Source organism: Corapipo altera, unplaced genomic scaffold (genome assembly GCF_003945725.1).
Source record: "Corapipo altera isolate COAL_440 unplaced genomic scaffold, ASM394572v1 22, whole genome shotgun sequence".
NCBI lineage: Eukaryota > Metazoa > Chordata > Aves > Passeriformes > Pipridae > Corapipo > Corapipo altera.
Genome location: NW_020884886.1, coordinates 12,012,409 through 12,028,798, shown reverse-complemented (window position 1 = coordinate 12,028,798; position 16,390 = coordinate 12,012,409).

The window sequence follows — 16,390 nt, the reverse complement described above, 5'->3', positions numbered from 1 at the left end:
GTGGAATCTTGCCATGTGTAAGTAAAATTTCAGTGGAGAATTCAGTTCCACGGAAATCTTTGTAGATGTTCAAATTTATATTAGCACAGAAATTTTTCTTTTGCAATTAACCTCATCTTGGTCTCTATAAGGTCTCATGCTTTATATCGTGTATCATACCTGACAGATTCTGCAGTTTGTTTTTTCAAGTAAACATTTTTTACCCCTGACATCATGAGAAATTGTGGTTCATATATGAAGACTAGAATATGAAGAGACTAAAACACAAGGCAAACGGTTTTTTACTGTTACCTGAGGAGAGGAGGAGTGATAGGGAAAATAACACAGTTCCCCTCCAGTCTAGGCATGTCTATTTTTGTCATTAAAAAAGGTGGAAATTAAAAAGAAGTATTTCCTTCAAAGTAAGATAATATATTTCAAATGTAGAATCTAACCCAGACATTTTAAAAATGCATGCACTGAAATAGAAGGATGATTCCTGCCTCAGGTGCTGTACTGACTGTGTTCAGAGAGGGCAGTTATACTTCTGTTACACAACTGTTTCTTTTTCTATCAATGCATTATGTAAAGAAATGGAAAACAAAACTTTAATTCTTCCTGCTGTAGCTCTTCTGAGTGCACAGGTTCTTTGAAGTGCTCCCTGCTTTCTGCTAACTTTTTTCCAGTTCTAATAGAAGTGCTTGTCAGTTCCTGAAATATCCTGAAACAAACATAAATACTAAATATGTCTTCAAGGTTTTTCTTCAGACTAATGCATTTGGCTAGCTCATTAGTTTCATAGTGGTAGCACTTGCTACATGTCGCAGGTGGGAGTGGAAGGCTTAGACGAAATTATTGAAAAGCAAAGCCTTGCTGGTGAGTCTTGAAGTACAGAAAGAACTCCCTTGCTTTCTAAACTCCTTCTCAGAGAAGGATTTAGGTGTGATTGAATCCTATCTTAACCTTGGACTGTGTTAACAGTTTAAATTTAAATGAATTATAGAGGTGTGATTAAACCACTTTGTCCTGCAGGTTTTTAATGATTGGTAAAAAAAGAATATTTGTATAAAATTAAGAACTTATTTTATACAAATGATCAGATCCTAATCAGAGTTATTGACTACACAATATAAACACTAAAAATGTACTAGTTGAGTATAATATAGCATAAAGTAGTATAGTGTGCTGTAATAAGGCAATCATTGAAGCAGTTATATTAAAGCTAGAGAAAAGAAATAATTATTAAGTAGAGATCTGGTGTAACTCACCCATACTCGTGGGGAGATCTCTTTCTCTCAGTCTCCAGGAGTAACCTTGAGGGGTGACCTCGGCCAAGGGAGGAATCTCCACACAGACCGCCCAAGAAAGGTTATGTCAGAAGAACCTGACTGCATGAGAGGGGACTGGACTTGCTAGTCATACCTTTACAGGCCCGCTACCAGCTTACCTGTCAAATCAGACTTCAAAAAGCAGGATGTGTATTCAAAGTCTGGTGAACTAGGATGATTTTAGCACAATTAACACCAAGACAACACCTTGGCTCCAGCAATTATCTTACATGATAACTTGATTAGATTTTAGGTCTTATCAGGATGCGTCTGTCCTGCCACACTACATCTGAAGGAGGTAGTTTATGTCTCTTCTCACTCCTTACTCAGTTTTCTGAATTATCCAAAGAAACATTTAGATTGCTTTTGTCAATATACTTCATAGCTTTAAAATACAATAGACTTCTGAATACAGAAACAGCAGGAATACAGCAGTAGTGAAGAAGAGGGTGATAGAAAAGAGCTGTGATTTACACAGATACGTACATGTAAAACCTCAGTATATAGACTTTATCAATATTTTCAACAATAGAAAAAAAATCTCTTTAGTTCCCAAATGGCCTCTTTGTCTCACTGAATGAATCTGAGCTATGCTTTTCAATGAAAATCAGAAGAAAATTCAAGTAGAAATGAACTAACAAGAAAGAGGTAGTGAGCAACCAATTGTTAGGCTATTCTTCGGATGTCCATCCCACACAAGTACACCTTGTGGTGCAAATCAGTTTAGCAGTATTTTAAGCTGGTCTATTTGCTTTACTCAAAATCTTTTTTCTGGGCAAGGGAAAACATACCTTATATATCACACCAAGAATTTATCATCAATATAATTGAATATTCAAACTACCTCACCTGTCAAACCAGAATAAGTCCTAGAAACTCAAAAAAATTAGCACTTCCTTGGTAATTTTATTTATCTGTTGCAAACCTAAAACTTAATTTATTGACATTCTTGTCTGTTGACACCACAATTGATGTATAAAAGAAAATTCATCTTACATCTGACATATCAAACAATTGACAAAAAATTGGCCCTGTATGTTATGGATCCACTGGATTTACTTCAGGAGAAGAATCTGCATAAGGGAGAGAAGGCTAAATCATTTTGCAGTAGGACCATTAAATTGTTGCTATATGTAGGTGAAATTTCAGTAATTTAATATAATTTATTCAGTATGAACAACTGTATAGCAAATGGCAGATAATGCTATGCTGGGTTTAAGACCTCAGAGAAATGGATCAATTAAAAACCTGGAGTTGACATAACAGTAGAACGTGTTTAAGTATGATGAACCTAGAGTTAAGAAAATCCATATTTATTAAAATAAAAGATCGAAAAATTGCATAAAAATCTTACATATATATGCAGTAAATATAAAAATATCTGGTTAGTGTGGTGGTTTGAACCTTGACAACTAGGTACCAACCAGTCTCTCTTTCGCTCTCTCTGCCTTTAACAGGACAGAGGGTGAGAATCAAAAGGGTAAAAATCAAGAAAGAAACATGGATCAAGATAAAGACAGTTTTATAAGTAAAGACAATTAAAAAAAAAAAAAAAAGAGATTCAAAAGGAATCGCTTACCACCTGCATTTGCAGGCTGATGCCCAGCCAGTGTCTGAGCAAAGGTTACTGAGGAAAAGCAGTACCCTCAATGCAGTGTCATATGGTGTGGAGTATCCCTTTGGTCAGATGGAGTCAGTTGTCACAGCTGTGCCCCCTCTCAACTTCCTGCCCTCCTTCAACCTACTCACTTGGCAGAGGCAGGGGGAGAAGGCAAGATAGAGAAAGAAACAGAGAAACCCTTGGTGCTGTGCAAACACACTTCAGCAATGGATAAAACACTAGTTTGTTATCAACACCACTTTGGTCATAAATCTAAAACATAGCACAGGCTGCTATGAAGAAATTTAACTCCATACCAGCCAGACCTAGTAAACTGAAGAAAAAACCCACACAAGTCTGCTGGTTTTTCTGTCTATTTTATAATAATTTAATACATTTATTGCATGGGAAACAAAGGCTTTCCTCATACATGAAGGAGTCATCCTTGGTAACCTTAGTCAAATATCTTCTTTTTCTTGGCTGGATGAATTCTTTGTGATCTCCAGTAAAGGAAAGATGTGCATAGATGGATCTTTTTTGTCAATTAATTTCTTTAACATTATGGGCTATATCCTAAATATATTGAAGCTAAAATATTAACTTGATGTTCAAAAGAAAAATATTTTATTCCAGCCAATGTAGAACGTGGCCAAATGTTGCATTAACTACCATCTGCATCAACATACTGTCAGCCAGGTGCAAATGCTTAGTTGGCAAATCTGGCAATCCACCTTCAAGTTTTGTTTAAAAACAAATGGGTTTCAGTATCTCTGGGATCCTTCTCCTGCTTAATGGAAACTCTTAGCACTTAATCTTTTCAAACCTTTTAAAAATTACACTTCTTTTTTTCTATACTTTTATACACTGGTGCGTCTCCTGAATGTCCATTTCTACAAGGTGTTCAAGTAACATTAAAAGAGCTGCCCAACTCACAACCACATCTAATCAGAGTTAGTAAGTTTTATTGAACAATCCTTCCAAATGGCAGGGAGTAGCTAAAATTCAACACAGATCTTTAAAATACAACAGCAGAAATATTTTTATGTTATAGTATAGCTCATTTGGACCTCTTTACTGCATAATATAAAGACAAAAATCACGTTCTTCTATTTATATAAAATGTTAAACACAGTCTTTCTACAAACAGAAAAACACCTCATATGTGAAACCAAAAATTTATTGTTAGTCCAATTAATGTTTTATCAGTCTTGTAGTCTGACGTATCAGTCCACTTACCACTAACATATATTCACAGTCCAAATCAACACAGACAGGCCTCGATGAAACAGCTTAAAATATTGAACAAAAGCTTTTCTAGTACCTGCTCCATTGTGGAGTAGTGTAGTGCCAAGACTACTGGCACTACAGTAGTGTACTGCCGAGACGCTCTGTATCTGCTGAGAAACATTTACTGCACCACCCTGAAAGATTTCCAGTAGAGTTGTGACATCACTAAGGAGGAGGACTTTTTCCTTCCCTTTAGGGCAAGGTCCAAGACCTTGGTGCATTCTTCATTTTCAGTCTTGGGATCTACTCAGGTTGATTTTCCCATGTTTTCTTAGGACAGTCTGCTTACATTCTTTTCATTTACTGTAATTTTTTTGTTTTTCTATTCCCTATCTGGCAGCAAAAACCAGTGAAAGGGGAGAAAGTTATTTCTAGAGCACCAAGGTAATGTCATGTTCCTTAAAGTAGTCTTTGGAATAACTAATAACCTCATAAAAAAGCAATCCTAATGTCTTTTAAGATATAATATTATATGTTGTCTATTTTAAAAATCCATAGTTCTAAGAACATGTTCTGGAGTTAAGATAAATAATAGTTTTTAGGGTAAATAGTAAGTTACAAATTTTCTTGTGTATAGATATTTACATATAAATAGAAAAAGAGAATACGCTGAAAATTCACCTCATTGAAATGTGTATACATATATGCATTTGCTTGTAGTTGCTTACAAAGTATACCTGACATAGATTATGTACTACACAAGAGATTTTTCCAGCTTCTCAATCTTTACTTCTCCGTAAACTTTTGGAAAACAGAATGTTTTCTTTACTTTTCTATCCAATGTCCAAGATTGGTTTGAACTTGACAGTGACGAAAAAAAAACAAATAAATATATACAAATTTCAGAAGCTTGTTTAAGACCCTGCTTAGGGTCTTAAAAATTACTTTTCTAGTCCTTTATTTTACATATATGGTAAAAATTATATGTAAATATGGACTATCAGAGAATTCATAATAAATCTAATCAACCAGTGTTTGTCAATTATATGTCTGATAAAGTGTTAGGTTTACAACCAGTGTTAGGTTACTGTTTACATCCAGCCAGTGAAATTTGAAAAAGATCATAATTCAATCATTTTCATCACAATATATCCATCTTATTGTTTAAGATATCTAAAAGCTAACATTTTTTAATGTATAAATTTTAAATCCCTCTCAAGCATTCAAACTGCTTTCAAGGTTTAAGTTCAGCATTTTGGTTTAGATCCAGCTCTGTATTTTGCTCCATTGTGAAGGCTTTTCATTGTCTTAAAATTATATTTTACATATCATACAAATTGTATACCAAATATACATTATATTCTTTGCAATTTAAAAACATATAAACCTAATTCATAGCATATAGTTCCTTTATATATATATATATATAACATTACCTAAGAATATTTCTGAAAAATTACTTTTTCTCAAAGGGAATTGTATAGTCACACTGATTTGAAAAAAAAAATCTGTAGAACTGTGTGTATTATTGTGTGTTCTCTTCATTATTAAAATACAGGAAAAAAAATATAGGGTTGTTTAAGGGTTGTATTATTGGTTTTAATTACCAACTTTTATTTGTTATGTGGGAGATCCTACCATAGACCAGGATATTCTTGCACCATAATTTACCCCTTCTAAGATCACCAGTTATATGTATGATTGACTGTGTTATCTTCCAGAGTAAGGCATGGAAATTTACAAACAAAGATTTCATATATATGTAAATGTCACTTTTATTGCAAAACATGGAAAGAAAAAAAAATCAAACAAAAAACCTTGTCAAATGAACAAGCTCAATTAAAATATTATTTATATTTCTTTTTCAAAAGTAACTATAAAGTAACATAATTATATTTCTCCTGTTGACTTAATGAAACTTTGAAAAAGATAAGAGTGCAAAAAGATAACAGCATGCAGAGGCCAAAAAATGATATCTTTGTACTGACTCCAATCTACAAAGAAAGATTTCATATCTCTTCATCATCACTGAATAGCAACAGTACAAACATATGTCAGTTGGGCTGTGTTCATGCAAGCAAGAACAGACAGAAGTCTTCTGCTGCAAAAGGTAGTTCTAACCACATACAAAACATGGTTTCATAAGATAAAGCAAAGACTGTAAAATATATACTTATTCATAATGTTATCCAGACAAACACAACTGGTCTACTCTGGCCTCCAATCGGAAGGTCTGGAGACACACAATCTATAACACTGCTGATGCCTTTGAGAAAGCACGCAGGATCACTCTTGAGGAGAAAAGACAACACAGAAATAATCATGTCTTGCAGAATATACCACCTAAGGAGTCTTTCTGCTGTGCCTTTTGCAACCGGTCACGTCTATCTCATATTGGCCTATTTAGCCACAAGCGCACTTGTAACAAACGTGAGTAGAGACCTCCCTAAATCTTTGTTCACGAAACCAAACCATGACATGACATCCAGACAAAGCACTAAACAGTAATTCTACTCTATAATAATCCTTGACAAGAGCCAAATATTTTCATAGACCCCACTTTTCTTTTCCCTACAATCTTCATATTGTTTCTGTTTGATGTCTTATAATAGGAGAAGATAAGAGAAGTTCTGACAGGTGAAGGCAAATCCAAAATAGTACAAGTTGTCACTGGAAAAGACATGGAGAATGCTACCACATACGTATGTATATGCATAAAATAAATAAATGAACATTTCTAATGTAAGTTTTAGAAAAAAATATAGCTCAGAACTAAATTTCTGCAAGTTTAAATATCACTGAATTGAGGTACACTAAATTATTCAAAGGGAATTGGCAGAATTCACTCTGTAGTGTTTTATTTCAGCTATTGTGAATGCCAGATAGGTGCAACTGCTACAGACCTCTTTTAGGTATCAAGAGTTGTGTCTTTTCCAAAACGATATATCCTGCTACCACTATCCAAAACAGGCTTATAGACCAGTGAGATATCTCTGTAAACACTAATCACCTCAAAAAAGCATAAAACAGCCACAGCCACAGTGATGGATGTGAAATTATCTGAATGTTTTTTTCTGAAACCTATGATAAATTTTAATGCTGTATGAACAGTCTCTTCCAGAAGACTTCTTGTATTTTCTAGCATATGTTTTTTTCAAGCAGTACTTACACAAGTGTGTAGTTGAAATTTGTGTATTACACAGTGTTCAATTATGTGAGACAGTCAAGAAGTTTGTTGTTGTTGTTTTAAACTAGAAAATATGAATTAATTGAAATCAAAATGCTTTAAGCTAACACAACAATTCCCAGCAAACCCTAATGAAGAAGTAGCAGATGTTATTTTCCTTTCAAAATCAAGGAAAATTGCACTGTATCAGGCTCCAAATGTCTTGATGCTGTGATAAGAATGCTCATATTTAGCATGATAGTCCGATATTCAAGTGTAAGTTTAACAAAAGTAAGCTACTTCATTTGAGGCTATTTCAGTCTGTTTCTGGTAACGCTCATAGTAAAATTTTGTCTTACTTCACCAATACAAGATACAGTTCTCTAAAACTGTAAAGAAGATTTCAATTCCTTTTGAAAAAGAATAATTTGAGAACTGTTGTTTTTAATCTAGAAATAATTTTCTGATTGGGGAGGAATCTGGTTGCTGTAGAATATCAACAACACACAATTACCACATGTCAAAGCGTTTCATAATTTCTGCTTCTCATTTCACAGGTGTTCAAAAACCGCAAAGAATGGGAAAAAAATTAACCAGGTTATTTTAAACACATGAAGTAGAATTAATTTTGTCTGAGCTAGAGTTGAAGATTTGAAGATCAAATAGTATGACTGTTACTAAGTAGACAACTAGGTGACAGGGTCTGTATCAGCAAAAAGCTTCCCCCCACCAACTCCTGTCCCACACAAGCGTGCACCATCTGCTGATACCTCCCCAGTGGCCACTCCAGTGACCTCATGGGATACCCTGACCAGACTCCATGTCTGACTCTGACACCCAATGGGTCCACCTCAAGCACCCAAGCACCCACTTTGTGCTTCCATATCTGTGTCACCATATGCCTTTGGCTTCTTTCTCAGAGGGGCTTTCAAGGCAAGTGTCAGCACAAGCCATCAGCCAGGTCAGTCCACAGTGATTCTGTGATTTACCTTTCCAGCATTTTTGGTTTTAAGTCTTTGGTTAATTGTCGACATGTGGTCCACAACAAGGCTCCTTATTCTTTGCTCTTGTTTGTAATTTTCTCTTCAACCTGACTCACCACACTTAGCCTATTTGCACTGAACTCAACTACTGGCCAAGGTGATGCCATCATTCCTCTGGATCAATTGACGATTTATGAGTTTGACGTCAAGGAACTACAACTGAATTTAAATATTTTGGATGAGACTGAATTAGTTCCTCCTTGATATTTTAGAGCGGCAGTACTGATATATACTTCAAATAATTTTGTGGAAAATAAAAAATGATGACTGGGAAGCAGTTGAAGCTGTAACCACACTAAATATTTATTATATGATCTAGCTTGAGCACTCTTTAGGACAAGAAAATATCTTTTTGTTGTATGTTAACATAGATTTTATCCACTGTCTCCAAGAAGTATGGAACTATTAATAAATGCTTAAGAACATAGATAAATAAACTTATTGTTCTATTTTTTTCAAATATTGTTTTTTTCTCAGAGAGACTTCTGTTAAGAATTTTCACTTCCAAAAATGATACTGCAGAATAGCAAATAAATATGTGACTATATTTATTAATTTAGAATTATTTCCGAATCAAATATAAACACAAACTTAGTCTGGGGTTTGACAATGCATATGTGTTATTGCATTTTTTGCCTACTGTTTTCACTTGAAAGTCATTAGAGGCTCTCAGTTGTCTATCCCCCACTGTGCTGTTACAGCTTGTTTTCCGCCAAAGTTTTCAACTATGAGCAAACAGAATCGGGTTCCTTATCTCTTTTAACTGTGGTATGACATGCCACCAAATAAAAAATGTTTTAATTTCCTATTTAAGTGGCAGAAAAGTGCTGTTGATTCTGAATGCATGTAGGGGGTCTGAGCCACAACTGCACCCAGAGAGTACAAGGTCACTGAACACTCTGAATGTAAGCCTATCTTCTGAACAGGAAAAGCAATGTTTTACTTTCTCTCCAGTTTATTGCAACAAGTTTACTTGCTTGTTATAACAGAGATAAAAACACAATTTGGAAGTTGGTTGTCCAGCTGTATATTGGATAGACACTCTCCAGCTCCATGAGGATGAAATACATGGTTTTACTAGAAGCTTCAACAGATCTCAAAAGTGGCACCACCAGAGCTGTCCATAGACCCATCTGCCTAGGAAGAGTTTTCTGGCTGCACTCCAGTCACGACCCACAAAGAACAGAATTGCTGAGGGACAAAAAAATATTTTACATGTGTTAGTTTTCCAAAGGAGGATGTATAAGGCTACAATCAGCAGATGTAGAAAAAAGAGTACATTAAGACTATATTCTGTACTACAAGCCTTGTGTTATGGCCTGAACAATTATAGAATGTAATGATTATATACTAAATGGTTTTGTGTCTACATAGTACCTGACATCAGAGCATAATGACAAAATATTATGTGCTATATCAAGAAGAGAGTGTTTCCCTTTCCTTTACTGCCACAAACATTCTCTGTTGTACAGAAAGTATAATGTATTTTCAGTAGTTCCTCTTTGAAAACAGAGTGACTTCCTTCACAGGCAGTCCAGAAACTCTGTAATTTCTTGTCGCTTGAAAAACATTTTATGCTATGTTTTATTCAGTAGAACTCACTTTAAAGAATGAGAAATAGCATGCAAATAATCATGTATCTTCGGTTGTATCATGGTTTTATCATTGTGAGGCATGGTGTGTTCCCACTGACTTTTTGGGTTTATTTACAGCATAAGGGAGATGAGTGTGCTCCTGTGTTTACTGCATATCATTGTGTAGTGCTTCAAGATCTTTTCTGAAATGAAAAATGTTACATATAGTAAATATGGATTATAACTTATTCAACATCATTTATTATTTATCTTAAACATATTCAGCTTTCTTAGCAGCAGAAACAAATATTTATGTTATGTTAAATCTGGTGTATATAGTATGCAGCAAATCCAATACCAATCCATACCTTTTGATGCCAGACCCTTTTGCAATGTTGTATCTCATGCATATATTCTTGTACTTTCATCATCCTTTAAGTATTTTCCAGATACAGGAGAAATTAATAAAACAATATACCTATAATGCACCAATAAAAATTAAAAGCATGTAAAATCTCCTCTGGGCTACTATGCATGCAGATGTAAATGCACAGTTTTTACTACTTTTATTCTCTGACTGTATGTAATTTCTGTTGACTGATCAGTGGTAAAATGAAAATGCTAAACCAGTCTAAAAGCTTAGCTAGAAAGCTTTGCTACAGCAGTTTAGCAGTTCACCAAGCATCGGCTAACCTGCTTTTATTGATTTTCATTGCACCGGTTTGACGCAAAACACAGACAGATTCATATTCATATCTTGAAGTTCTAGTAAAATTTCTTGTATGTAGTGTAATAGTTTATACAAATTTCCAGTATGCAGAAGTTCAGATATCTCAAAATTATATGCATTGTCATATTATCAAATGAAATTTATAAAGCTTTTAAACTTGTTGCCAGAAAGAATTCAGTGTAATTTAAAACTACCTTTTCTAAATGAAAAATCTTTAATCAAGTTCTCTTTTCTGAGCTGAAGTGTAGATGACATAGAACTAGGGAAAATATCCCGAAATGAAAGACAAGACTGTAAGCAAAAGTTAGGAGTCCATGTTATTTCTTTTAAAGTGATGTTCTTAGTTTATCAGAAACAATAGTGTTCTCTGCAGTCTCTGGTGCCCAACAGTGAAAATACCATCTTAGTAGATAATATTTTATAACCATTCAGTTGGAATGTGCTGACATTTTTAAAAAGAATGTCTGTCTGTCAGACAGTAAGGTCAACAGTAAGGACTGTGTTATTTTTTTAAAACTTTTTTATATAAGACATTGCTTCAATCTGAGCCCTCCCCCAAATCTTCATTCGCAAAGCTTAGCCATGATGAAATTTGTACTTGGATTTTTTAATTTGTAAGTGAAAGTTATGCTTTTAGAGAAGCATTCAGTTTCAAGAAATTTAGGTGTCTAAGGACACTATGCCTACTGTATGCCAGGAAATCCAAGTAACTTCTATACTCTTTCTTCTGTGAGAGATTTCTGAAACGTATGATGAGTAATGGCATATAATCTTTTCTTGGATCGGGCACAAACAAAATCTGTAACACCGATTTTTGCAATGCTCAGCAAATGCATAAAGGTTTATAAAGAACTTCTGAGCTTTCACATGTTCTTCTTCCGTCAGTATACCAGAGAGTGTAACTCTGTGAAACCTTATTATCCTCACATTAATGTCAAAATACTTCAAAGATGTGAAACTGGTTTGTTCTTAGCTGAAAAGGAAAAAACTCTAGTGGACTAGCAAGAATGTTTACTCTTTTTCCTATCAGAGACACCATTCTCATCATCCCTGCTAAATAGTACCAAGTTTGTTCCTACCCCTACCTCTTTTCATTCCAAAATTCTGTTGTTCCTTTAAAAGAAGTACTGATTTGCAGTATGCACATATTTATTTCTCTGTTAGACTACTATAGCTTACTCCTTACAATGCTAAGTCAGAAAACTGCGTGAAAATCCCAGTTTATATAAAATATTACCTTGAAAAAGCAAACTCCTTTAAGCACGTCAAACATTTAGTCTCTTACTCATTACTGTTATTATTCAATGTGTTTTTATGTAACAAAATTTTTCTAAGAAGATCTTAGAGATCTGATACAAAAAGTACTCTATTGAAAAGGTAGCAGAAACCCATTCTGAAGTAGCCTAAATTGGAAAAGTATTCTGCATGTCCAATATGTCATTGTAAAATTCACTGTCCTGGAAGATGAAACGGAAACCTAGTCTCACCAGATTAAGAACTGAAGTAAAATGTGGTTCTTCTTTACTGTCTTCTTTAGATTATGAAGGGAGAAAAAATGGTTTCCATACAAATCAGATTTAAAATTCAAATTATTAAAGAAATTATAGTAATGTGTTTTTTCAATTATCGTTTTCAGTAGCTTCATAAAAGTGCAATGAACTTGTAAAAGCAGACAGTTGGTGACAGAAAGATAACCCAGAAAGGATGAGCAGTAGAGAAAAAGGGAGTGAGGCAGAGAGAGACTAGAGTTTGGAAAATGGGTGGTGCAGACATCTGGCCACTGACAGTGCTGTCAGCTGTAGTGGTGACTTGGGACTGTTAATAGAAGTAAAACCTCATCTTACAAAAAAAATACCATACCATCAAAACTGTGAATGAATGAATCAATCACAAGACCACAGAATATAATAGGTGGAAATTATCTTGCTGTAACTCCTCTTTGGTATGTCTGACACGTGACATTCTTGAAACCATGGCCTAAATTCTCTTCTCAAAGAAGTATGTTGAAATTCTCAGTCTCATATAAGTAAATATTTGTTGGACCTCAGTCTTCCACATCTCCACTGAAAAAAGAAGCAATTGGAATGTAAATTCAGGCTCTTTCTGTAACTGTGCCCAAATAATTTTTACAGACAGTATGAGAGATCTGCCATTTGAGGTAAAGAGAGGCACTCACATCAGAATTTGGTTCATCTAGGAGAGTGGAGAAGTGAATGAAGTTCTGAAAATGTTTACTGGCAAAAGATTACCTCCCAGATGACATCCTGACATAGAACTCTGATAAATATGAACTACTTTCTGATCAGATCTTCTAGAGATATTTATAACCTGGCATTTTCCAATCCATTGCTGTATTTAGTTTAGATTAAGTGCTTTTTAAAAAATCTTTTCTTAGTCAACAGACTTCTAAGTTATTCAATGAGCATGAATACTCTGAAGGTATGATCTTGGGCACAGCAAAGTGTCTATTTTGAATCTTAAGCCTTCTATTCTTAATTATTTGCCATCTAAGATTTATTTAAATGTCAAAAGTAAATCCCAGTCAATAATATTAAGGTCTCAGATGCTCCTAAGTAACTTTCTGACAGGAAGTAAAATTAGCTGATACAAAGGCTTAGACTCCATGCAGAACTGCAGTTATGATGACAGATCTTAATACATTAACCAAAGAATTATTGAAAATTTACACATTGACTTAGTTCAAAAATACCATAATGAATTTAAGTCTTCAAAAACCTCACTACCACGATGGATTGCCAGTCGCTTGACACTATCAATATCAAATTTTGCTGAATTATTACATCATTCTTTTCCTTCCAAAAAGAATATATAGGAAGCTTTTCTTTCTTACCTTTTTCTTTCATTTTCAGCAAGTCCTAACTCATCATTTACTGTAAGGGGAAAACCCCTTTAACTTCAGTGGCAGTGGAATTAACCTAATGGTGATAAAATATACTCTGAAGCAACTTCATTGTGTGTGTGTGTGACTACTCACTACTTGTCTTTGAAAACTTACGCTACACTGCTTTAGCCATCAGATAAGGTCGGATCCTGGTAATTTCTACCAGATAAATTTTATTCCTACAAAATACTTCAAATAAGCTAAAATTTACTACTTAAAAAAAAACTAAAACAGACACAAAACCCAACTAAACCCCACCTAACCAGTTCCACAAGAAATATACTTTTTACTGCTTAATTACTTGTGGATTGATTAGGTATTTTAACAGAACACTTTTATATCAATGTTAAAACATGATATCAAGGTGTGAGCTTTTAACAGGGAAACATGAAGAAAAGTCATGAGACCAAAGTATGCAAATAGAAAAGTAGAAAGAAATAAGACTGGGCATTCTTAACAGTAAATTTCTTCCCTGAAAATCACAGAATATTTTATATTTTACATATTGCACACATGAAAAATCGCAGTAGTCACATATACCAGAAAACTACACAGTAATAAACAAAAGAGAGTATTCGATATACTCAGTACTGAACCAGTTATTTTGAGGTCAAAGTGTTTTCTTAGCTTGTTCTCATCTAAATTAGCTAGGCTCACCACCACTCAAATCTAATTTGAATTGTTATTTGCAGCCCTAATTGTCAAACCCTCTGCACAAAACCAGTGATGGAATTCTGTTTTCATTATCCCTTTGTTTCTACTGATAACAAATTAAATGCTCAACATAAAATGATCTTCCTCTGTTAAGACACACTGATTAAATTTAAACTGTCAGATCTTATTCTATTTATCACTATGACTCTCACAGCAGAGTATAACCAGTCATTTTCTTTTCAGGTACTTTCATCTAAACTTTTGTCATCACTGAAAGATGGTAATAGTTGAACTGATGTTTTAAAAATCTTATACTTATTTTGAACCAGCTTAGACAGCATTATGACACTCAGGTTTTGCATAACTAAAGGTGATGTAAATATCTTCAAAGATAACAGTGGGATTGATGAATCGTCCAGTCAATTCAGAGAAAAGTCTCTTCCCCAGTGGGCTTTGGACAAACATTACATATGGTTATTAATCTCAACAATTTATAGTGAAGTTCTAAAGAAAGATAAGGAACATGGAAAATAGCAGATCTGTGCTAGCTGATGAATTTGTGTTTATTTCTTTTTTCCTGTATTTTGCTTTAAATTATTTGAGTTCAATGAAAAAGCTTGATTGACTGATTAAATTTTACACAATTTTATACAATTTAGCTATAAATAATTAATAAAACAAGTTGTAAATATTCAGGGAAATAGAAAGGGTTTCAAAGATTTTTAAGATATCAGATAGTTATATCGTATGAAGTACAGATATTTTAAAATCTATTTTTAAGGCAGTAATGCTACCTATTTTTGTTAATGCTCTTTAAAGTTTTTTGTTTGTGTGTACTACTGGCTGCTTGATAATCTCAAAAAGAAAATCTTACTGAAAATAGGGTTTGCAGAGCATAGCATATTTTAGCTTATATCACAGGCATTGAATAAGTACACTCTATCTCTTAACATCCTTTTAAGAATATATACAGTAATTTATTGTAGAATAAATGCATATTGCAGAAACTCTTATTGAACTATCAAGAACAATGAAATGACTTATTTTTGCTTTTCCTTCCTCACAAAGCTCTCGTTGTTTTGGGAAATATTTGAAGACATTGACAGTGCTTTGCAAGACAAAAGCAGAAAGAATTAGCCTTAGTCTATAAAGTGTAAGAGTTATTACAGTTAAAGTAGAAAGCAATAGAAATGGGGCAAACTGAATTATTTCCTATCATTAATACCAATATCCACATGAACTCCCACACATTTTCAGACTGTTTTTGGTCCCTCTTAAATGATTCATGATGCATTTGAGTTATATGTTACTTGTATTGCTCTAGGAGCTAGGGATTTCAAACAGATACACTGTGATAACAGCAGGCATTCTAAATAACAATCATTTGTTGTGTAACTATTGCTTTTAGTAACTAAACAATGCTCAGAGTATTGGAGACATTAGTCTACTTGTGCTGTGTAAGGAAAATGTCCTTCTTATAAAAAGTTAATAGAACCTTTCTCAAAGGTAGCCCCAAAAGCACAAAACTCTAATGTTCTCCCTTGAACTCTGAAGAAAAAGTATCAGAAACTGAATGGCACAAGCTGTGTGCAATCATTCATAGAATCATAAAATCATTAATGTTTTAAAAGACCTCCAAGATAATGGAGTCCAACATTTGATCGATCACCACCTCGTCAACTAAACCACGGCACTAGGTGCCATGTTCAGTTGTTTCTTGAAAACTTCAGGGATGGTGACTCCACCAGTTCCCTGGGCAGTTCACTCCAGTGCTTGACCACACTTTCAGTGAAGACATTCTTCCTGATCTCCAACCTGAACCTCCCCTGTCACAGCTGGAGGCCACTTCCTCTCATCCTGTTGCTAGTTGCCTGGAAGAAGAGGCCAACTCACACCTTGCTACAACCTCAGTTCAGGTAGTTGTAGAGAGTGATATGGACTACCCTGAGCCCAGACCGTCCTTTTCTCCAGGCTAAACAACGGCAGCTCCCACAGCCACTCTTCATATGACTTACTCTCTAGACCCTTCATCAGCTTCTTTGCCCTTCTCTGGACTTGCTCCAGCATTTCAGTGTCTTTCCTGAAGTGAGGAGCCCAGAACTGGACACAGTACTTGAGGTGCAGTTTCATCGGTGCCAAGTACAGGGCTATGATCACCTCAGTCCTTTTGGCTGCAATGGTACTGAT